This window comes from Pinus tabuliformis, chromosome 8, assembly GCF_031772625.1.
Source record: "Pinus tabuliformis cultivar Carrire ecotype Pingquan chromosome 8, CPIR1, whole genome shotgun sequence".
Lineage (NCBI taxonomy): Eukaryota > Viridiplantae > Streptophyta > Pinopsida > Pinales > Pinaceae > Pinus > Pinus tabuliformis.
In genome coordinates, this window is record NC_142294.1 from 1,189,402,494 (window position 1) to 1,189,426,987 (window position 24,494).

The 24,494-nt window shown below is 38.1% G+C and overlaps 1 pseudogene; it reads left to right on the plus strand.

The window, feature by feature from the left end:
- Positions 1–22,390: 22,390 nt before the first annotated feature.
- Positions 22,391–23,467, plus strand: LOC149239610 (2-hydroxyisoflavanone dehydratase pseudogene; annotated as a pseudogene).
- Positions 23,468–24,494: the final 1,027 nt, after the last annotated feature.

Here is a 24,494-nt window from a genome sequence, read left to right on the forward strand (position 1 = left end):
CACCACACCGAAAACAATTGATCTTCGAGATGTCCTTCTTTTGGCTCCACTGCTCCTACTATACCTTGGATGCAAGGGACATATTTTCTTCCTCCTCCTTGGGCTTCATCCCATAGCTATTACTGCTATCAAGGTTTCACTTGTCCAACTCTCTCCTCATCTCTTCTTGTTAAAGAGCGAACAACATTCCTTCCCAATCTCACAATCTTTCATTACCTAGGATGCTTTGGACAAATACTTTCCATTCTTCCGAGACTGAATTCAGGGCTAGCCTCACCATATTGGTAGGTTGAGGTTTTGACCCCACAGCTTCCAATGATCAATGCATTCCCCCTTCTGCATCTGCATGGAGCTCATCTTCTGCTCCAAGTATAGTTTCCACTGCGTAGAAGATCCTTCGTATAATGTGGCCAATGCTTCCCACATTTTTTGGGTAGTATCCTTGTCAACAATGTGACACACTATGTGATCTCTCATTCCATTGAGGATCAATCGTTTGGCCTTTGCCAGCCTTGTACTTCTTTAGCGGATATGGATTCACGGGTAAGCTACCACATTGTCGACATAGGTTTTGAAATTTTCTCATCTAGAAGGCATGAGATACTTGCCTTCTAGATCACGTAGTTGGATGCACCCTCCAACCAATATTGATCTTGCAACCCATGAGCTACCATATCTTCCAATGAAATGTCAAACTACCTCCTCTCTCCTTTGTGTTGCTACTAGGCTGGCCTATGCACTGCATGCTATAGTTAGTAGATCTGATTTTCCCTATTGTTGTTTAGTAAATGAGAAATTGAATTCCCTCGCTAGGAATTCTCTAAGGAAGAAATTCCCTCAACAATATCCCTCTTCTTCCTTCTGATGTTTTTATGCCCCAATAACCACTGCAGAAAACTATGTCACACCAATAACCTCCTCTGTGCTAATGCTTCTGCGCCGCTCCGTTTGACACTATAAAACTTTGATTTGGAAGTATTACTCTCTGTCGACTCACTCAAAGAGAGACTTTCCTTAAAAAAAGATTCACTCCTGGCCTGGACTACACAATTCATTTGGGGATTCATTTTGATGCCTATGCATCACTTCAAACCTCCTTCTCTTTATCACTTGGCTCTTCTGGCTCTGCTCTCTTGTTTCACTTGGAGCTCTGGTACCATGTCAAAATTTGGAAGACCCAAATTTCTACTCCAGCAATTGATTAAATTTTTTATATTTGTTAAATTAATGAACAAATTATTTATTACATCCTACTGCAAAAACCAAAACTAATACACTGCAACCTTCACCAATTAAAATTATATGCAGAAATAGAAACTGAGCAAGAAATCAATACACAACATATTACACCATTATTTTTGGACAAATGTCCCCGGAAAAACCAATGCAAGAAAATCGGTGCAACAACTGAGGGTTCGTATTATTAAGCAGTAACTTTTTTAATACAATTCATTGGAATCCCAACTCACTATCCAATATAGAGAATCTGACTGGAAGAAGATTAGTGAGAAATACCTCACACTATCACTGGTGATCTAACACTGATCTAGCCCCTTAATGGCCAACCCCTAGCTACCTTTACATAGTTTCTGCACAATCCCTGCACTGTTCTGTGTCAGAGCTTCTGGGAAATGTGTCACTCTTCCACGATAATCGATTTTCCTCTATGACTTCGACTTCTTCCCTATCGATCTCACACCCTGGATTTTGGATCTGGAAATCCATTCTACAACAATTTTTGTGGATTCCCTCTGAGGCTCAATGCTACCTCTACGTGGCCCGACACTTCCTAGCGTAGCCTCTATGCTTCCTCCTCTGGATCTCTCTCTCGCTCCTCTGTCATTAATCTCGTATTAGGAAGCTCTCCAGCTAGAACTATCCCTACCCCTCACTGCAAGAAAACACTTTAATCTTCTCTCTAGCAATTGCTATGCTGCCCTCTCTAAGAAATTCGATCTCTTCATCTCTCACTAATGTGATTTCCATCAAGCCTCTTCTTATAATCCTTTTGTTTGATTAATACCCATTAATTATTTTAATTCCCTAAGTTTAGACTTAGGCACCCATTAAAAATAATTAATTATTTTAATAAAACTATTTATGGATGGAATTTCCCAAAATTATTTCTAGGTATTATGTAATACATGTGTCCAAGCCTGCCTACAAATTTTTAGGCTTATATCACAACCGATGTTACCATAAATCAACAATTGTTCCAAGGTGCACTCTTAGTGCACATCTGATTCCATCTGGAAATGGTAATGACCAAAACAAATATATCTGCGACCTTCCCTTCTTTGCTACAAAGTCCCTTAGGAAATCTGGTCACCCCCTTTTGTGTAGTCACTAACCTTCCAAGTTCCCTAGTATCCCCTATCTAGCGTAATCCAGCTCTTGGCAAGGATTCCTTGCATTGGAAGATAGAAAGCCAAGGAATATACCTACGTCAAAATGATCATGTCGGTCATAGCATGCTCATGGAAATCAATGGACACTATTGGGTACCAGCGTCCCATAGTGGTCCTTCTCCTGAAGTAGTCTACGAGCATACTACTGCATGTTCTAATTTCTTTTCTTGTTGTTGCAAATTCTCGCAGTCAATTTCAACCACCCAACTAGGCATGTTCATGCTTTCCTGTTACAAGCACATAATTTCCATTAGATTCAAATAAATTGAAATAACCTCAAATCATACCTCATTAGTAGTTCGTCACTAAGGTACACGTGCAATCCTGCTTGCTTCCTGTCACAACAAGTCAAACTAACTATTTGATCAAAACATCATTTATAAACATATCAAATCTTGTTAGCTAAAATAAAAACCATCATAGACCAACATCATAAATCACATGTAACCATCATAAACCAAAATCATTGATCACATATAATCATCATGTATCATAGTCATAAATCACATGCATAATAAAACTAAAATAAAATTCTCATACTTATCATTTCATCAATCCTTATCTTCTACCTTTGTCTTTATTATGTACTCACTTTGGATCGGTTACCACACCAGACAAACACCCAGTGCAATACATGCATATACACCAGTACCATATGTACCACATGTACACACTACAACCTGTACATTGCAACCACCTACACAATGTGTGTACAACATCACATATACACAGCACCACCTGCACAACGTGTACACAACGCTACATGTGCATTGCATCACTATAAAACATGTACACAATACCACATGTACATAGTACCACATGCACCACATGGATGTGACAGAACATATACATAACATTGCATTCATGACATATACACAACACCACATGTACAACATGTACACAACACCACATGCTCACAACACCACTTGTACAATCATGCACACAACACCATATGTACATATCACCATATGTTAAACATGCATAGAGCACCATATGTACATAGAAATGTGTATCCAACATGTACATAGCATCATATGTACACAACACTGCATATCCAACATGTGCACAACACCATATGCACACAACACTGCATATCCATCATGTACATAGCACCATCTATACCCAACACTGCATATGCAATATTTGCACAACACTATATGTACCATCTTGTACATAAGATTTTATAAACAACATGTACACATGCTATGTGCACACAACATTGATGCAACATGTACAACATATAAAACATGTGCACAACAATAGTACCACACATACAAAACCACACTGTCTCTACCATGCAACCTTGCTTACAATGTCTTATCCATGCTTGTCCCAACATGTCACAGACCACACTTCTTTCATTTCACTGTTGTATCCCTCAGTATAACATGTCCATAACATAGACATAATGTAATCACATAATACCAACTCCTCACCATATGATGATAACCTTGTATATTTGTGATTACTACTCTTCTCAATTGATTCCTCATAAGACTATGAACCCCTTCATGTCATTCACCTGTGTAAGCAATCATTCCTTCATAAGGACAATCCTTGATGACCCTATCAGACAGTGACATAAAGACATACATACATACATATATAGTCATTAGAATAAAACAATCATCATTCTTTCAGACAACGACATACATGCATACTTATATACATATATAAACATCAGCATAATCATGATCATAACATAATTACCAGATAACATAAGGTATAGGTTAAGAGAACTTTCTTTATTCATGTATAACATTGAGGACAATTATTCCCAACATAGCCAAGGCATCCGACACCTGAGATCCATTTACTTTACCTTTTCTAGTTACCTTTCACATGTCTGTATTTCCACTGTCCATTTAACACTATGGGCCAACCAGTCCAACCAGCTCTGATAGTCATACCTTCTGCTTCTCTTACTCATGCACTGAGCTTCATCTAGATCTTACATTATATGTTGGGTACCACACAACTCTCCTAGATCTCCATTAACTTCCTCTTTCCCAGCCAATCCCCAAGACTCAAAACAATAAAAGGTAAGAATGGAAAAACAACAAGAAGACCATGGAAAACCAAAAGTAATATGACACTGCAACAAAGTGGCAAAGCTATGCACCAAACACATGCAAAATCACAAATCAAGTGTAAAAATCACAAAATACCAAAAGAACCAAGCTAACAACAGACACCGTGGCTCATTCCCCGTGGTTCTTAAGGAAAGCTCAACTAGAGCCTTATTCAAGATTTCATGGCAATTTCTTTTGCCATGAAATCCCCTACATCATACTGTCGTAAACACATAATTGTCACTGTATAAATAAACATGGCAATACATCAGTTAACATATCTTGTTTTTACATGCACATTGTCTTGTAACTGAACACATCCTTGCCATCTCTTAAGGGACTCCAAATCCCTTGACAAATCCACTTATAACTACAGACTAGCTAATATATTTGTCAATTACATGTTCATGAATCTAGCACATATCCACATAATGTCAAACAATATCAAGGTTAAGAAGACTTCTTGTATGCAAAGCACTCATTCATTTGGAATTAGGGTTTCCAAACATAGCCAAAGGAATTCTTGTCCAATTCCCTGCATTTATCTTTTACCTTGTTACAATCGAGGCTTACTATGTACTATCACATCACCCAACTATTAGTTATATAAACACGTCAACTATTTCCTTGTCACACCAATACCAACCATGTTTCCTGCAATTGCTCAAACATGTCAACCACAATAATATCTATCAATTGGAAATCAACCTTTAGAAGGACTAACAATCATGCCATAATCCATAGTCAACTCATAGTCATTAGACATAAAGCTACAATTGTCACCTACTTACGTGCAAGTACATATCAACTGTCTCAACACATATGTATAAGTACAACCATCTTAAAACAAGATAATTTGAACACATACTCATATTATGAAATTCATCAAACATTCAACCAACTCGCAACCATACCATGTTAAATAAATCAACTAGACAACATAATCAAACAGTCATGTATTAAATATATGACATAAGAAAACTCATACCTCAATGTATCTTAGGGGAGGCTATCTTTTCTGCACAATCAAGCTAGTTAGCATGATATAACTTCTCAACACATCAACATAAATAAGATCATGCTATCCATATCAATCACTAACTAACATGTTCACATCCTAACTCATAAACAAATATCATTTATGCATAGAAATCACATATGTATGATCGGTCTAGATTAGTACCACACAATGCAACATAATAAGTCGACTCATACCTGAATGTCGTAACCCTAACCATCTACATAGGCCAATCCAATTTAGCATGATACATATGACGTCAAGATCTTAATGAAATAACCCTAATCATCAAGCTAATTCTCATATAACAACAAGTTAACCTATAACATACCCATCAATATAAAATAATCATTAGGTTATCTAGTATAAAACAACAATAGAGATGCATACAACTACAGGGTACTATCATTCTTGACTATCCAAGACATGTGCATATAACAACACTAATCAACTAACATCTATCATGAATGTAAACATAAAATTAAAATACATATACATAAACCTAATGTATATAAACCTAATTCATATAACAATCCTTAACTTACATACCTACATGCCAAACATACAATACATGTATGACATTATTCTCTTACCCCAAAGTCCAATGTTGCAACCTCATTATGATGATTTGCATCTCCTACTCTATCTCAGTGAACACATTAGCATCATAACATACCAATATCACCCTGATGACCTAAATTTCATACGAAGAATTCACAAGCCATGTTTGACATGCTATTCATGCATAACTATAACTAAGACCATATATCCATAAGAAATGCATATAGACATATAACACATGAGTACCAAAGCATATACACCTCATTCTAGCTAGAGTCCAGTCATCAATGCATGATCATATCAACTTCACAAACCATGACCTCATGCATGGAAACAACCATTACTCCATTGTACACATTTCCATATGCAAGCATAAACATGCATAAGCAATTCTTAATCAACTACACATATGCATGAATACATGTAGTCGAGCATAACTGATCAATTCTTGTAAACAGCCTACAAGATTGATACATGTAAACAAGCATACAAGAATGCAACCTAACATATAAGAATTTAATCAAGAAACATATAACAGTGTTGGCTTAGGTTGGGCTGACCCAAGTTCGATTCTTTTACTGCACACCAAAAAAATCCTCAATCACTAGCCCTTTCAACAACGACCTACAAGTAGATTGGAGTCTCACCCGAAGTGACCTTGGGAGGACGAAGAACCAGATTTCTACAACTTTGAGGGATGCAAAGGTGTGGTATTTTTTTGTTTTCTTATACTTTAACCTTCATAAATTACTTCGCATTCATAAATTACTTTGCTACATTACATTAATCACTTAAAACATATCATATACATCCATAAAACTTCACTGTACTAAAATAAAGTGAAACTGTAATAAACTGCTACACTACAATAGATAATAAGTAAATGAACAAATGAAGACACAATTTTTACTGTGGTTCATTCCAATGTGGTACTATGTCCACAAGAACTGTTTCTTATAATAGAGAATTTGTACAACAAACATTTCTTGGCCTGCACAATTAGTTGTAGGCAGTTCGCTCACTCAACTGCGAACTCAGGCCTATCTGCACTCAGTTGTAGAGCCTCACCTTCTTTCCTAGACCACAACTAAAATAGATACAACCATTCAATACATGATGTGATTCTTCAAGGCTCCTTAGGCTATCTCCTTCTTTATTATTCACCACTATATATACTATACTCACCCCTATTCCCATATACTGCATAGTATATCTATTGTGCAGTACACTTTGACACTCCACTGCTCCACTGAGCGCTCTGATGCACCCTTTAGTTTGCACTCTGGTCCCCAAAATGGGGAGTCTTCATCAAAATCTGGGCCAAGTTGGGTTGTGCCCAATAGGCCCCAAACACTCACATGTGACTCATCTTGAGTCATTTAGTTTCTTTGCCTATGATTTTTGTTGTGATGATGTTGTAGGCCTGGTTAAACTTTTGCAATGTTTCTGTCACCTAATTTTCCTCACCGTGTTCTTCCTCCAACAGCGCCTCTATCACATGTTCTACATCCTTCTGCACCAACACAGTTTCCCTTTGTCGAAGCTCTCGAAGCTTCTCATCCACTTCCTATGATCATTGGAGGGCCTCGTCCTACCAAGGTTGAGTCCTCTCTACCAAAATCTACTCCTCCTTCTTCAGTTCCTCAATGTTCTTCTCAAGGACCTTACTTTCATTGATCTTCATGATCCTCTGCGAGATGGGTAAGATCTTTGAATATTCCCAAATCTCCTCTAACTTTTGTTGCTTCTACTACATTTCTTCCTGCAGTTTCTGTACATTTGGATCTTCTTGCATCGAAGTCCCAATTTGCAAAATTTCATCTAACAATTTCCCATAGTCTTCCATTGTTGTGGAGATGCTTCCCATTATAGTATTTAGGTCAGTCTCCCTCTGATATCTTACTTCCAATCACGTAGTTAGTTGCAACTTTATTTTCATCTACTAATCTGCATTTCATACTTAAATTGCACTACGACAATTTTTTCCTTATACTCATTCACTACAAAGTCGAGCTTCACGACCATGTCTTCTACTAGCTCTTCCTCTCAGACATCAAGGTCCAATATCTCTTTACATATCACTTCGACCACCTCCTTGATCTTATGGTATTCATCTGCCATTTGATCATTTTCTTACATCACCTACTTGAGCTTCTGTCAAAGCGTAGCATGGTCGTTTTCTACTTGTATATTCAGATGCGATGTATGTTGTTCCCTCAGCTTTAGTTCCTGTATAATCTTTAAGTGCAGTTTGTGTAATATTGGCAACGACACTGCTGCAATGTTCATGTTGACATGCTTCCATTCTTTAGCCTATCGTTGCAGTTCAACAGATTGAAATTATAAGACTCCTACAGGTATCTATTCCAACCTCGCTACAAGAGTAGGCTCTATTTGCCATTCTACTCCAACCCTTTCCTCTATCTACACTCGCTGCCTGACAGTCTATGCTAGTATCTTCAATTTCGCGATCCAGTCTACAATACTAGTCAGAAGTGTGCCATAGTGATCTTCTACTCTATTCTAGGATTCTGTTGTTGCTTCCTGTATCTAGTCCCTACTTTGATGTAAGTCTCCTTCAGTAAGGACCATGATATCCTTCATCTTATTGTCCTTCTACTTCTTCTTTTTCATTTAGGCAGCTTCGCCCTATGCCTTCCTCTTCTCCATGCCAGTTTTTTCTTTTTCTTCCCCAACAAATAATGTCTAAACTTCCGCAAGGCATATACCATTGCAAATCACTCCCTTTCTGTAGTTGTGTAATTCTTCTCATTTAGATATTTTCCTACTTGCAAAAGCAATAGGATGATCAACTTCTCTTTCACCAGGTTGTGTTAGTACCACTCCCAAAACTATACAATATGCATCCGCATGGACATGAAATTCCTTATTCCAATCAGTGAATACTAGTATAGGAGAAACTACCATAGTTTCTTTCAATATGTTGAGGCTCTGTTGACGTTCTTCATCCCATTGATAAGTGACATCCTTCTTCAACATTTTTTCCATAGGCGTAGTAATTTTAGCATATCCTTTGACAAAATTCCTGTAATATCATGTATTTCCCAATGTAGTGTGAAGTTGTCTTACTGTCTTCGATGGAGGTAAGTTCACAATGATAGAAATTTTCGCAGATTCTACCATTAATCCTTTCTTGCAAAAAATTTGCCCCAACAATATACCAAAAGGTACAAAAAATATGCACTTCTTCAAGTTCAAGGAGATATGGTATTGTCTACATGTATCAAGCATAAGCCTTAAACTTCCAGTTTGTTTGCTCAACAACTCAAATATTGTCCAATCATCAAAATATACTTCTAGAAATTTTTGGATATATTCTTTGAAAGCTACGACCACCACTCTTGAAAATATAGCAGGGGAATTCTTCAATCCAAAAGACATCACTATGTATTGATATGAACCCCATTTTGTAGCAAAGGTGGTCTTATGTCGATCTTCAGGTGCAATTCTAATCTGATGATCTCCTGAAAATCCATCTGTAAATGAATAAACTTCCTACCCTCCTATGTTGTCTAGCACTTCATCTGTGAAAAGGGTAGGGAAAGGATCATGTAAGCATGCATCATTCAACTTCCTCAAATCAACATATATCTTGATTTCTCCTTGAGTTTTTTTTTTCTTGTACCACAATAGGACTTACCAATTCTAATTCTTCCACAAGTTCAATAAATCCTACTTCTATCATCTTATCCAACTCATCTTTTACTTTCTCATTATAGTTCAGATTCAATCTATAACGTATTTTCTTGACTGGCTTCACATCAGGCTTAAGGGGGATCTTCATAACTCCTAAATATCCTACTACACCCTTCATTTCTGAAAATTTAGTGGAAAATGGCTCCTAATATTCATGAAGCAGTTATGTAACCTTGTTGATTGTCTCTTCATCCCAATAATCTCCTATAGTTGCAAACTTTGATTCCTGTTCTGATCCTATATTCACCTTCTTTGTCTTTGATAGTTTTGTTATATCTTGTATCTTTGGCTTAGGTCCATTTACTTAACAATGTCCTTTTGATTATGCTATGCCAATGTTGTGAGGATCTTCTACTTCTTCTACAATAAGGTTATAACATTCTAGTGCATGTTCTATCTACTCAACCCAGTCAGGTTGTTGCCATGTCCTTGGAGCTAAATTCTCAAATATATTCTTCTTAACTATCTGAAGGGTTGAATATATATATGGACAATCATCTTCAAAGCTAAATGTCAATATAAAACCATCAAGCATATCTACCCAGCTTGCAGTACCATGTTGAAGCTCTGTTTCTAGGTACCATTTCTAAGGGATTGTCTCCAATGTATGAATGAACCCATGTACCCATTATTGTTGTGGAATTTCCTTCCATGTTTTAGTACATAATCGGATATGCTCCCTTGGAATTAATTGGCATTTATTTATTCTTGTGAAAGAAGAGGGCAAACCATCCTCGCGCTAGCACCCAAATGATGGACAATTCTTTGAGTAAGGAGCCCAGGATCTCTATGGTCCAAAGAAGAAGCTTCTCGATAGAATAGGTCTGCCCATGAATGCAGCTAACCAAGACCTTCTTGGCAGTCTCAGCGACTTCTCCTATCAAGATGTCTTCGCCTAAAGCAAGGTTGATTTCCTTATCCATAGCTTTGAGGTACCTACCTTTTTTGAGTTTATTAGAATGGTAGGTCGTTGGATAGTCCCAAAGGAGACCACGAATGCACTGGTTTACAGTCTAAGGAGTGGATGGGGTGGATTTAGGGTTAGGGATTGGGGAGCTAAAACATCTAGATCGGATAGGTGTGTTGGGGTTAGGGCCACCAGGGTTTAAGGTAGCACCGGAGTGTGGAGGGTTTGAGAAGGAGGTAGACCCAGGTGGGGGGATGCCTAAGAAGGACAGGATACGGTGCGAAGCAGAGATGTGGGGGAGCTGGGGAAGTGGCGCATCAAAGGTGGGTGAAGTTTGAAGACAAGTATCGAGCAGATTCAAGGTCGTCGGGGAAAGAAGTGGGCAATCCAAACCAAGGTCATCAGCGATGTTAACCAAGGGTGGAGGATGGGGCATAAATGGCCCTAGTCAAACCGGGGCAGTGTTAGCAGTTGATAGTGATCGCAGTGTTGCAAAAAAAGGACCAAAACCCGACACAACGCGATGGTGTGACCAAATGACCTCATGGGGATGAGGGTCCTCCTCTAATTTGCATCATCTAGATCCATTTCTATGGATAGTAAACAGCCGGTGACAGTAATGGATGGCGAGAAGATCAGGAAGACCGTGAGGATAGAGGGCTCTAGGGAAAACTGCAGGAAGATAGGTAGATGGATGGATGGGGTCTAGCGAGCCGTAATGGTTTAGCCCAGACCATCAGGTGCTGGGCTATTGAGCCACAGTAACGCCATGGTTGCCATCCTTCAAAGCTCTAGGGTTTCCTGGATCTATTTTATTTTTATTGTTATATCTCATAAAGCATAAATAAATGTAGATAGGAAATATAAAATGATCCCTAAAGATACTTCCATAGCTCACCTCATCTAGCTTACATTTTGAAGTGTCGTCAAAATTAAGCTTTAGATAATTAGGGGGAGGAGGGTATAGACATTGTGGTACGGAAAAGAAAGGGGGAAATAATGACTCCTCGAGTAGGGAACCAACTTTTAGGTAGCAATGCCTCCTCATATGTGGCTTTCCAGTCTTAATCTGAGTAAGGCTACACAAAAATTGATTCCTTTACATTATTCTCAATTATGATCCAAAGAAAGTCATGAGGAAGGGAGTGATTACTGAATATGTTATGGTTCCTCTCTTTCCAAGTAGCCCAAAAGTAGAATACCTAGAAGGAGAGTCCATATATAGTTAATATAGTATTATCAAAAGCTTGAGCCTCCAGTTTTTAATGATGTGAGGGATATTGGATAAATCACAGTCTTATCTCTTCATGCTAGCTTCTAGATCAATCCATTGATGATTGGAATAAGGGCACCTATTGAAGAGATGCTTCACATTTTCAACTTTATAAAGGCCCAAAGAACAACGAGAAGGGCCCATACGCATGTGTTTCTAAATGTTTCCGAGGTTATTTTTTTGTCTTGAATTAGGAGCCATAGGAAGTTGGAATATTTCGACCATATATTTCTCTACAAGATATAGCTCTAGCTAGAATCTTTTGGCAATTCTTTAAAACTCACTTCTAGGATATAGGCCTCATTTATGGAAAATGAAATGATTACTCCATAACCCTATCATAGTTTATTATCTATGTTCGATATTAGGATGATTCTTCGCTAAAGCTTCCACTAAAATCTTGACCAAGTCTCCTCCCTTGGCTTAGGGTTCCATTCCCTTGGAAGTAACCAATGTATCCATGTTTTATTTGAGGTAGAGGAATCCAAATAGTCTTCAAATTTGTGAATGCCTTGGGAAATCATGTGGAGGCACATAACCCTTAAGTTGTTTTAGTCTTGGAATTTTGGGAGTTGTTTCCATAAGTCCTCCCAAAACATTGTTATCTATCCATCATGAGTTTCCCTGAAGTAGTGTTGTTGTATCAAATGCATTCCTTTTTTTGCTAGATTCCATATGGAGGAGAATTTTTTGGAGAAGAGTGTAACAACCCTCGTGAAAAATTCATGTAATAATGCAAATACATGAAAAATAAGACAATGGGTAAGGGACACGTATTCCAAGCTAAATGTTTGGAAACAATATCCTAGAGGGAATCATTGGATGTGTGTTTTGGCTAAGGAAAATTGGCTAAGGCTTTGGAAAGGCATGAGGCATTAATTGGCATTTATTTATGATCTGCTGAAGAGATGGGATCCCTTGTTTGACCCTGATAGGGAACAATTGGCAGCTGAGCCAAATTGGGTCTGTTTGCCGGGCCTTCTGATGTAATTCTGGACTCATATTGTTTTCAACTGTTGTGTGTGGAGCATGATTGTTCAGAGGTCTTTGTCTCAGCCGGATGTATACCCCAGGAAGTTTGTACACCCCTCCACGCGGGGGGGACTTGTCCCCCTCGCGGGGGTCCGGGGGAGCCAATCCCCCCCGGCTGGGGGGTCCGGGGCCAGCGGTCCCCCGGCGGGGGCTCGGGGGCAGCGCCCCCGAAGCTAAAAACAAATGTAAAATTGCCTTGTAAAAGTATAATAATTTCTAGTCAATCTGGGCCGTTCATTAGGCAGATGATCTGACGATAGAACTTATCTTTAGTTTAGGGTTTTTTGCCCTAGAAGGCAACCCTCTCTTTGTATGAGGGTATTGTATTTGAGGCTGGAAAATAGATGTGTATTCGGTGAGCGAGAAACAGAGAAGTGAGACTGTGAGAGAAAACAGAGGATATTACAGTAGATTTGATGTAGGTTGTGTCTCTTCATTTTGTTGGATAATAGAAAGGAAGGACTGGCTGTTTGGGGTGGACGTAGCCCAAACTGGGTGAACCACGTGTATCTGTGTCTCTCTTGTTTTGTGCGTTTTCTGTGTTTATATTTCTGCAATACTTTATGTGTTCCATTGCTCCGTAATATATAATTTTCTAACATCAACTGAATTGGAGGTGGTGGGTACTTATCTCGAACATGATCAATTCTTTGAGAAGATAGGGATCATGACTATGGCTCACATCCTGGTACATTTGGATACGAAGGAAGGGCTGGAGGAAAAGATAACCCTCCATTGGTGGCATTTCTCTCAATGACAAAATCTTGACTATGATGGAGTTCCATTTAGGTGCAGATGATGCCATAAGGTTGGACATCTCTACAAGGTTTCTCATGCCTACTACTCCAACATGCTACAAAGGGAATGAAGCATTGACAAATAGAAGACCCGATTGTGGACGAGCAACCCACAGGTCTGGATCATCCAAAGGATGTGGATGGGGTCACTATTCAGCCATCCAGTGCCTCCCAGATGTCGTCTATATCCCCCCCATTGACTAGATCTTGGTCTGCTGGGGGACTGCTCCTACATCAGGTACTGTTTCTTATTCCTTATCCTCTGCTATGTTTTTTAATCAATTTATTGTCTCACTGGAACCATCTGCATTGAATTCTTGTTTGGTAACTTCCCCCATCACTTATGCACTTTATCTTCCATCCCCTATCTTTTCCACCACCCGGTTGGCCGTCCTTGGACTGGGACAACTACAACATCCTCATTTCCCTACTACTTTGGGCTCACACTCCTACAACCTCTGTTCTCGTCATTAGACAAACCCTTATATGCTTGGCCTGGGTATCCCATCCTCTACCATTGAGCATAAACCCTCCTGGGGGAGGCCTTCCAAGACATCCAAAGCCATTAAATTTGTTGGGATTGATGTTGCCCAGGGCTGAAAGAACACCATTGAAAGGGTACTTAGAGCACCAAACATCCTTTGTTTTGTTCCTTGATGAAGTGGCTATCTTATAACCGCAAGGGTTTGGTTAGTCCCTCAAAAAAATTATCCCTTAAGAGACTTTTGTGCTGTGAACCCTGTGACATTATTTTCCTTCAGGAGACCCTAAGTTGTTCTGAGCAGATTTTTAAGACCTTATAAGCCATCATGCCCGGCTGGCACTTCCAAGCTCTTGATGCTGTTGGGCGATCTAGGGTTCTTGCTCTTGGGTTCAACCCTCGATCCATTAAGGTGACTTCATCGTCGGGAGGTTAGGGTTTCCTTGGAATGGATATATTCTCGGCTGAATTGGGAAAACATCTCCGTATTATGAACATTTATGGCCCCAATCAAAACAGACTGGACTTCTGGCAACAGTTCCTAGATAATTACCTGATCAACCAATCCTCTATCTTGGGGGGTGATCTTAATTTCTCCATGGGACATGAGGAATCCTGGGGACACCACTCGTAGCTGGATCCACTCTCAGATTAGCTGAGCACCCTCTTGGAGCAATATGGTCTTATTGATGTTCCTATGAACAAGAAGATGCCAACGTGGCATAATAGACGGACTAGAGATGCAGCTCTAGGGAGGATACTAGAGAGGTATCTCATTCAAGAAGACCTTCTAAATTCCCTCTCAAACTATAGACAATGGGTGGGCACTGGGGGAATCCCGAATCACTCCCCTATATATCTGGAAGTGGCTGGCTCTTTCAATAAATGAAGGGCTCCTTTCAAGTTCAACTCAACTTGGCTAAAGGATCCCGACTATCTCAAGATGGTCTTGGATTTTTGGAAAGCTTAACCCCCACCAAATGATCAGAGGAAGGTCGAAGGTTTTTGTAGTAACCTGAATAATATTAAGCAATTATCCATTGATTGGGAAAAAAGGAAAAAAGCTAGGGAGGAGCACACCCTAGCTGACATCAAAAAGCATTTGGCCTCTTTAACGGATGAATAGGGAAGAGGTTTCATCTCCATAGAAGAAAAACTACATCTAGTGGAATGGGAAGCCTAGAGATCAAATATTTTGTTGGAATGGGAAGAAACATGGAGACTCAGAAGCAGGGCCATTTGGTTACAAGCGAGGGATGGTAACACGAAATTATTTCATAAATTTTCAATTGGAAGGAAAATGAGCAACACCATCTAGCAGATGCCTATGGAATAGGGCTTGATTGCAAATACACATCCACAGCTAGCCTGACTGGGTAACACTCACTTCAAGCAGTTGTTCAAAGCCCCTCTAGGTACACCAATTGTTGATATCATCTACATCGCTGGACATTTCCCCATATTTGTGGAACCTGACTTGATGCAGGATCTCATAAAACTTATTACTATGGGGGAACTAGAGAGCACCCTGAAGTGGTTCAAGAAGGACAAAAGTCTGGGGCTGGATGGCTAGTTCACGGAATTCTACCTTACTTTTTTTTACATCATTAGACCGGACATACTTGGTGTGGTCGAAGAAAGTCGATTATTGGGTCGAATGTTTGAACCTATCAATTCCACCTATATAGCCCTCATCCCCAATTTAGACTCCCCGCTATCTTTCAATGGTTTCAGGCCTATATTTCTATGTAATTTCCTTTACAAAATTATCACAAAGATAATTGCAAACTGCATTAAACGATCTTGTCAGATCACATCTCTCTGGAATAGTTTTCCTTTCTACAAAATTGACAAATCCATGAGGCCATAGGCTCGGCACAAGAGGCCCTTCACTCCATCAAAATGAAGAAACACAAAGGGGTGTTGCTAAAAATTGACCTCTCAAGGGCTTTTGATAGGGTCGGCTGATTATACCTAAGGATGATACTTACCCATTTGGGGTTCCCACTGGTTTTTAAAAACTGGATTATGTGCTGCATCACCTCAGTATCATTCACAATCTTAATCAATGGATCAGCTTCCCACTCTTTTCGGGCAAAGCGTGGAATTAGGCAAGGGTGCCCACTATCCCCTCTGTTATTTCTGTTGGTCATGGAAGGCCTAAGCAGACTGATTGTGACGGAGAAGTGAGTAGGGAGGTTCATGGGCCTCAAGATAACAGATCAATGCACACTATCTCAACTACTCTTTGTTGATGACATACTCATTTTCCTTGACGAGGGAATACAGGACATCATCACACTCTCTGAAGTGTTGAAACTATTTAGTGCTACAATAGGGATGGAAATATATCGGGCCAAATCCATTATATCATTCTCTGTCTGCTCTCAACAGGAAACCCACCTTGCACTACAAAATTTCCCCTTTCTAAACCTGTCATTGGAGGATGGTTTGAAGTACTTAGGCTTTAGGATAAAAGCAGATGGATACAAAATTGTAGACTGGACCTGGTTGATTGCTAAGGTGGAAGGAAGATTAAACATTTGGAGCCATCGTCTACTCTCTAGAGCCGGTAGACTAGTGCTCATTAAATCAGTTTTGGAAGCCACACCGTTCTTTTGGATGTCCCTAGCCTGGATCCCCCAAGGCATACTACAAAAGATACAACGAGTCTGATGTCATTTCTTATGGAAGGGCCATAAGGAAGTAAAATGCTATGCATGGGTCAAATGGAGTAGAATAGTAACTCCTAAAAAACGGGTAGGTTGGGGCTTAAAAAATCTCTCTGCTTTTGCACAAGCACTTGTGGCCAAACTAGGTTGGCTACTGCTGAAACGCAAGAGCCTTTGGTCGGAGGTGGTCACCTACAAATAGATTTAGTTGAGCTCTGTCCTAGATTGGTTAAGGTTACCCACCTCGAACAGGAAGGGTATATCAGTGATCTGGAGGACTGTTTTAAATACCCTTCCCACCATAAGAAGGCATCTCACTTGGAGGATTGGTAATGGTGGGTCTGTTCGCATTGGGATCGATCCATGGATTGGATGCAGAAAATCCTACCATATCCCACCTGACTTGATTACATTCCTCAAACAAAATGGAGTGGAAAACATTGCACAACTCAAGGACCCTCCCAATACTACTATATATCAGCAAGCTTGGCTATTTGGGGAGGTCTTGGATATTCTAGTACAATGACAAATGGAGTGGAGGACATACATGCAGACATTTTTTGAACCACATGTGAGATTAAGGGATCAGGATGATGACTTGATCTGGGGAATTACACAAAAAGGAAACTATACCCCAAAGGATGGATATTCTATCATACATGTTGGCCACAAGCCTGAATTTCTGGAAAGTTGGTGGAGTAATTTCTAGAAGTTAAAAGGTCCACCACGCACTCACTTACTGATGTAGAACATCATTATGGATAAAACCTCGACTGGAACTAATCTTAGGAAAAGATCATATCTGGGGCCAACATGTTGTGTTTTATAATGAGCAGAGGAGGAATCGAATCAAAATCTCTTCCTCTCATGCCCCACTACACAATAGGTCTGGGCACAACTCTTACACACACTAAACTTACCATATACATGGATTGGCGATGATATACCAATTTCCTAGAACAAGTTATGGACAATAGCAATTATCCCAAGAGCTCGAAACCTGCCTTTAATGGTATGCTTGTACATTTCGATGTGTCAAAACAACAATATCTTTCGGGGGAAAAACATTGTCTCGACACAAATCATACCCAAGATCTGTAATAGCTATTTGGAAATCTCAGTCGATGAACAAGTTATTTGGACTCGGAACATCAATATGGAATTCATTGACAAAGAGCACCCTTGGGCCTATTTCAACGGAGCAACACAAGAACAGGGATGTGGTGGTGACATTATCCTTCATTTGACTGAAACACACTATTTTCACATCTGTTTGGGGTTGGGAGATGACACAAATAATTTCGTGGAGCTCCTTACACTCTGTCATCTCTTACATTTTGCTTTATACAAAAATTGCAAACAGTTACAATTTTATGAGGACTCCAAGATAGTTATAAAATGGTTCAACTGCATATGAACATGCCATGCATATACACTCAGAACCATATTGGATGATATTTTATTTCTAAAAACACATTTTGATCTTGTTTCATGTACTCATATCTACAAGGAGCGTAATGAATCTGCGAACTAACTATCCAAAGAGGCAACGCATCATCCTAGAGGGGAATGGCTGATCACGGAGAATACACCTGAGAAGATCTATCAGTTCTTCCATAGACCTTACATAGAACAAGATCTACAGAGGGTTGACATGCCCTAACTTATCAATATATTTTGTGTGTTAATTTTTTTGCCTACAGAATAGTAATCACCATGGGGAAATTTTGAATATGTAAATAAAATTTATATGATCAGATACTATCAGTTTACCCTACACAGGGTCATTTTGTAGTTTCTTAACAGTTACAAACAGTCCACAGTTGACCATGGTCACTTTTATATATATGCCTATGGAATTTACAACATGTAATTTTCTCTGATAATGAAAATTACGATATTTTCTCCCCGGGAAAAACAATAAAAATGCAATAGAATTGAAAGCCCTAGAAGAGGTATTATTGGTTTCCTAAACACAAGACTACACCAATCTTTTGGTGGAGGGAGATTCTCAACTTGTTATAAACATGATCCACGAGATCCTACATGGCACCTATGTCAACAAAATATCTTGTAATTGGAGACTTGAAATCCTACTCATAAAAGTAGCATTGCTCCTTCCTTCCATTCTAGTGAACATTCCTACTCACATAGGAAGAATCAGAAATAAAATAGTAGATTAGTTAGCCAATTAGGGATATGTATCATCAACTTCTCATATTTCCTCCTCATGTAAATTCTTTAAAGATTCTCCCTCAAGCAAGAATATTGGACCATAGTTAAGAAGGGAAAATTTCCTTGATCTATCTATTTCTATCTTATTCCTTCATGCCCTTTGTCTATATCTCTCAGTTTATAATTGGCCTATGTAGCCCATTTTTTCAGATTTTGGCTTTTGGCTTTTAGCTTTTATATCAATAAGTAGAAATATGTCCTCTACTCTATTGAAAAGATTGAAAATGTGAGTTTGGTCTAGTGTTCCTAATGACAGACCAACAGAAAACTCCATGACTTAATTACGCGGAGAGGCCCTCTACAACCTAGTATTAGGGAGATTTGTAGGCATTAGGTATAATGTAAGAAAGATTGTATGTCAACAATTTTTTAAATATTTTAGATTAATTTAATTCTATAATGCTTTTTAAATTAAATCTAAAAGAAAAAGGTATTGGAGAGATGTAGTGGTGGAAAAAATGATTGTGTAGCCATATTTAATTTTAATTAATAAGCACATAAAAACATAATTCTTACAATAAACTTACAATAAAACAAAATTCTCAACCATGTATATTCACCACTATTTTACCATGGATATTATTAACTTGCAAATAGATTTTTTTACAATACCATGAGCCAAATCGATATATATATATATATATATATATATATATATATATATATATATATATATATATAGATATATATATATATATATATCTTCTAAATTAAATTTGAAAGAAAACATGTACAGGGGCTTGAGGTTGGAATGTTTGTAAACATTTTGAGTCGGTCAAAATAAAATAAAATAAAAATAAATTAAATTTAAAAAATAAAACAAAATAATTAATAATTATAATTATCAATACAACATTTTTACTCAACCAAAATGCACAATACTAAAAATAAAAATAAAATAAAAAAGATTGACTAATATGGAAGAGATGTTATAATTATTATTATTATTATCCAATTTTAAGGTCATGGCCAAGAAAACACCAAATTGGTGTATGAAACCCTCTTGGTTTGAACTAAAGAATGATTATTTGTTAAAAAAAAATAAAAAAATTGAAGTAACAGTTGGCAAATAGTGAACTAAATTAATTTTATTATTATTTTAATAATAAAAAATGTCGTATAAGAATATGGTAAAACCTAATTATTCCAAACAATAAAGCTAATAAACCAAAACAAATAAATAATAATAATTGTTATTATTTTATTGTTTGGAATAATTAAGTTTTACCATATTATTTAATTTTAGTTGATTCTATAAGATCTTCCTATTTATTCATTTATTTATTTTCTTATTATTATTTATTTAATGTTTGGAATTATTAAATCTGATTATATTAGTTAGTTTTGGTTATTTTATTTTTTTAAATCATAGTACTTCTTTTTGATTTAAATAATAAAATTAATTTAATTTAGTATTTACTTTAATATAAAAAAATTGTCTTTTAACAAATAACTATTTTATTTAATTTGATGTCATGATTTGGTTCTTCATCTTGTCATGAAGATGAACCACACTAGATGGTTAGAAACGTGTTGATGTGATCATTTCCGAAAAAAATCTCTTGTAATCAAGATATGAATCACAAAAGCCTAAATTATAAGATTAATATAATGTAAGCATTTTAACTAGGTCAAAATAAAATAAATAAAAATAGCTTTATAAAAATAAAATAATTTTATAAAAATAAAAATGGCTTATGGTATTGGCCCATGGTATTCATGTGGAATATAACATATTTAAAGGGGGAATAAAACTAGACTAGATCCATTTGAACTCGAGATCTACTAAGAGACCAAATATCTTGATAAATAAACCTCTTTTAAACTGAAAAAAGATTCCATCCCTCTAAGATATTAGTAGATCAAAAATTTGTTAAGATAGATCTAGATTGGTATATACTTCATGTTTTCAAACAATACAAAATATTTACCCAACAAAAATACACTAAACAAGTAACTTAATAACTCTTTAATTTATTCACCCTATTTAAACATTAATTTATTAAACTCTTAACTACCAACACATTAATCCCACAAATTTGAATTAAATGAATCACTACCTACTAATTCCAACTCACTAACATGCACCCCTTAATTAACCCACAATACTGCAATATTATGTCCCAAAATAACACCAACCACTAATCTACTAATTAATCATTAACACCAACCACTAACACTTTAAACAACACACCCTCCAACCATTCATCATTAACTCACAATCCCCCAGCTATTAAGTAACCAACAAACTAACCAGTTGATATACCCTAATCACTATCACATTAACTACCTAATTATTATTATAATTAATTATAATCAACCCAAAACTATAATTCAATATAGTTTCTAATATGACTGATAATTCTTGAAATTATGTCCACAACTCACGAGACCCACTTTTGATCTTCTCAAGAAGCATTAATGCACAAAGTGCGTGATCTTTTTTTCTTTAATCTAAAATAATCAGTAACTCATGAGAATTATCTTCAACAAGCTCAGGATCAAATATCGAGAAGCATTCAGAACGGTCGAGGGATTCGCAGAAAGTGCTCCCAACGGTATCCGTCGTAACTTTTCTTAAATGCCTTTTCATTAAACAACACAATGGTCTATAATGTGACTTTTTGGAAGCTTTTCCGGTGGGTTTTTCTGGTCAAAATCCGGCAGCCATTTATTAGAATCGCAAGTTTGATAGCTAGTTTCTGCACAATCAAAGCGTCCAGGGTTTTTCAGGGTGTTGAATCCAAATATGCGGTTAAAAAACCATTTTAAATAATACAAATCAAGATTTAACCTCAATTTTTCCCGCCGATTTGGTCACCGGAATCTCCAAAAAATCGCATTATAGACAACTCCTTAAACAACTAGTGGAGTTAGAGTGTCCTTATCCCTGCTTCCTGCCACCTGGTTACACAATTACTGGGAAACGTAGTGCCTTAGAGGAGAAGTCTTGCGACGCTGGTCCTTTATGCCAAAGCACCATTAAATTTTGATCCTTACCAGACGTTTTAGGGCCACGTGGCAATTCAGTTTTGGAATTAGGCTGGAAAAAATTTCGTTATCCGGAGATTCTGGAACTAGGGTAGAAAAATATTTGTCACCCGGAGCTTTAAATAGATTGTGTCTTTGTCGCTCGGCTTTGTAATTTATCAGTGTGTGTCCGAAGAAAACTTGTTGCTTGCATTTGCCTTTTTTTGGCGTCATCTAAAGTGCTACACCTATGGAGTCGCCGTCACCCTTGTCTATCATTGTTGAAGCCCCTGGTTTCGTGAGAGTTTATGAAGACGGAACGGTTGAACGCGTGGTCGATCTGGGTACGGTTCCGCCTTCTCCAGAGCTCGAATATGGTGATTTGCATGGAGTGGCATCCAAAGACGTGGTCATCAATCCTGAAACAGGCGTCTTCGTTCGTCTCTACCTCCCCCGGCTTGAGGTTACCGATGGAAAAGAAAAAGTGCCACTGCTTGTTTATGTTCACGGAGGGGGTTTCTGCATTGAATCCGCTGCTTCGCCACTTTATCACAACTATCTTAATAATGTGTGTACTGAGGCCAAGGTGATTGGTGCATCGGTGGTGTACCGGAGAGCCCCTGAGCACCGCCTCCCTGCGGCTTATGACGATTGTTTCGGTGTGCTGGAATGGCTCGCCCTCCAAGCAAGGGCAGCAGAGGGTGTGCCCATCGATCCGTGGCTCGCTTCCTACGCAGATTTCAGAAACGTGTTCTTGGCAGGTGACAGTGCTGGTGCCAATATCGTGCACCAGATGGGCATTCGTGCAAGTGCAAGGAATTGGGATGGGGTGTGTTTACAAGGGGCCATTCTGGTTCACCCCGCCTTTGGCAGCGAAGAACGAATTGGCCGCGAATTGGGGCCAGAGGCGGAGGTGGAGGATTTTAATAAGTTGACGGACGTAATATGGAGCATCTCTCTCCCCGCAGGGGCGGACAAGGACCATCCTTTCTCCAACCCAGTTGGACCCCGTTCTCCTGATTTGTCCAGCCTGGTCTACGGACGAATTCTTGTATTTGTTGCAGAGAAGGATCTTCTGAGAGATCGGGGTGTTTTATATTACGAAGCGCTAAAGAAATCGGGCAAAGATGCCGATTTGGTTGTGACCGAAGGCGAAGACCACGTGTTTCATCTTTTCACTCCGAAATCTGAGAATGCACCCCCCATGTTGAAACGCATTTCCGACTTTATGCATTCCTCCTCCTACGATCTGTGCAAGAAACCCACACACAATTCCTCCTCCTCCGATCAGTGCAAGAACCCCACGGAAAATCTTTTCATATGATAACATGGAGCGAATATTGAAGAAATGTGGGTGTCATTATTATTATTCAGATGTTGAAATTAATGTCTCCGTTTTTGCTGACTTTATTGCACTTATTTTGAATTGAGGACTCTGTATTCAATCTTCTGGAACACGTTACAGCTGTTTCTCATCTCCTACATGATTAGGGTAGTAGTTTTTTGTCATCTCCTCCAGCGAATGGTCTCGGTTGAGTATACACTGGTTGGTTGATACATAGTCTCTGTGTCGTCTCTGTTGAGTATTTGTCATGGAATGTGGTCTGTGGATCGATAGCAAAGAGCATAGAATTTCAGGTTCATCCTCCATTTTCTCTGATTGTTTTCATGATGTTAAAATTTTCGGGTGCCTTTCTGTTGAAGTGTTATAATGGGTTGAGAAATTGAATTCACCCTTGCATTTTTAGGTCAGGATTTGCTATCTGTTTCTAGAAAGCTTAAGTGACTAATTGTTTTGCCCGCATCTGAATCCACTAAACAAAAAGAAAGCCGGATGGATTAAAATGGAAATTTCACTAACAAGCCGTTGTGTTTTCTACATTTGACTATAGCTTGGAATAAAAAATATGGTGTGTGGGTTGTCCAATTCTAAGAATAGCTGATAAAAAGGTACTTGTAATTAAGGAAATAAATTATAATTAATTGAATGGAAACAGTCAACGATAAATGTTTTCACAAGAGTATTCAAAGCTATAATGATCATTATGTACTCCTTCGAGGTGAATGCATTGAATTGTATGTGAACGAATGCGTCGGATTCTTTTATGGGTACACAATTATGCTGTGTTATTGGGGTCATGCTGTTTTCTTAATTGAAGTGGATTTATGCAGTTACATTGTTCGGCTAGAGCGCTGTGTTACGGTATTTATTTATTTATTTTTAATATTTTTTAATAATTTTAATATTTTGTTTGCAAGTTTGGTTATTTTAGGAATTTTTTTATTTATTTTTCATCTTTTTTTCCACTGGAAAAATTCGTAATTTTTCATTAAGATTGGAAAAATTACAT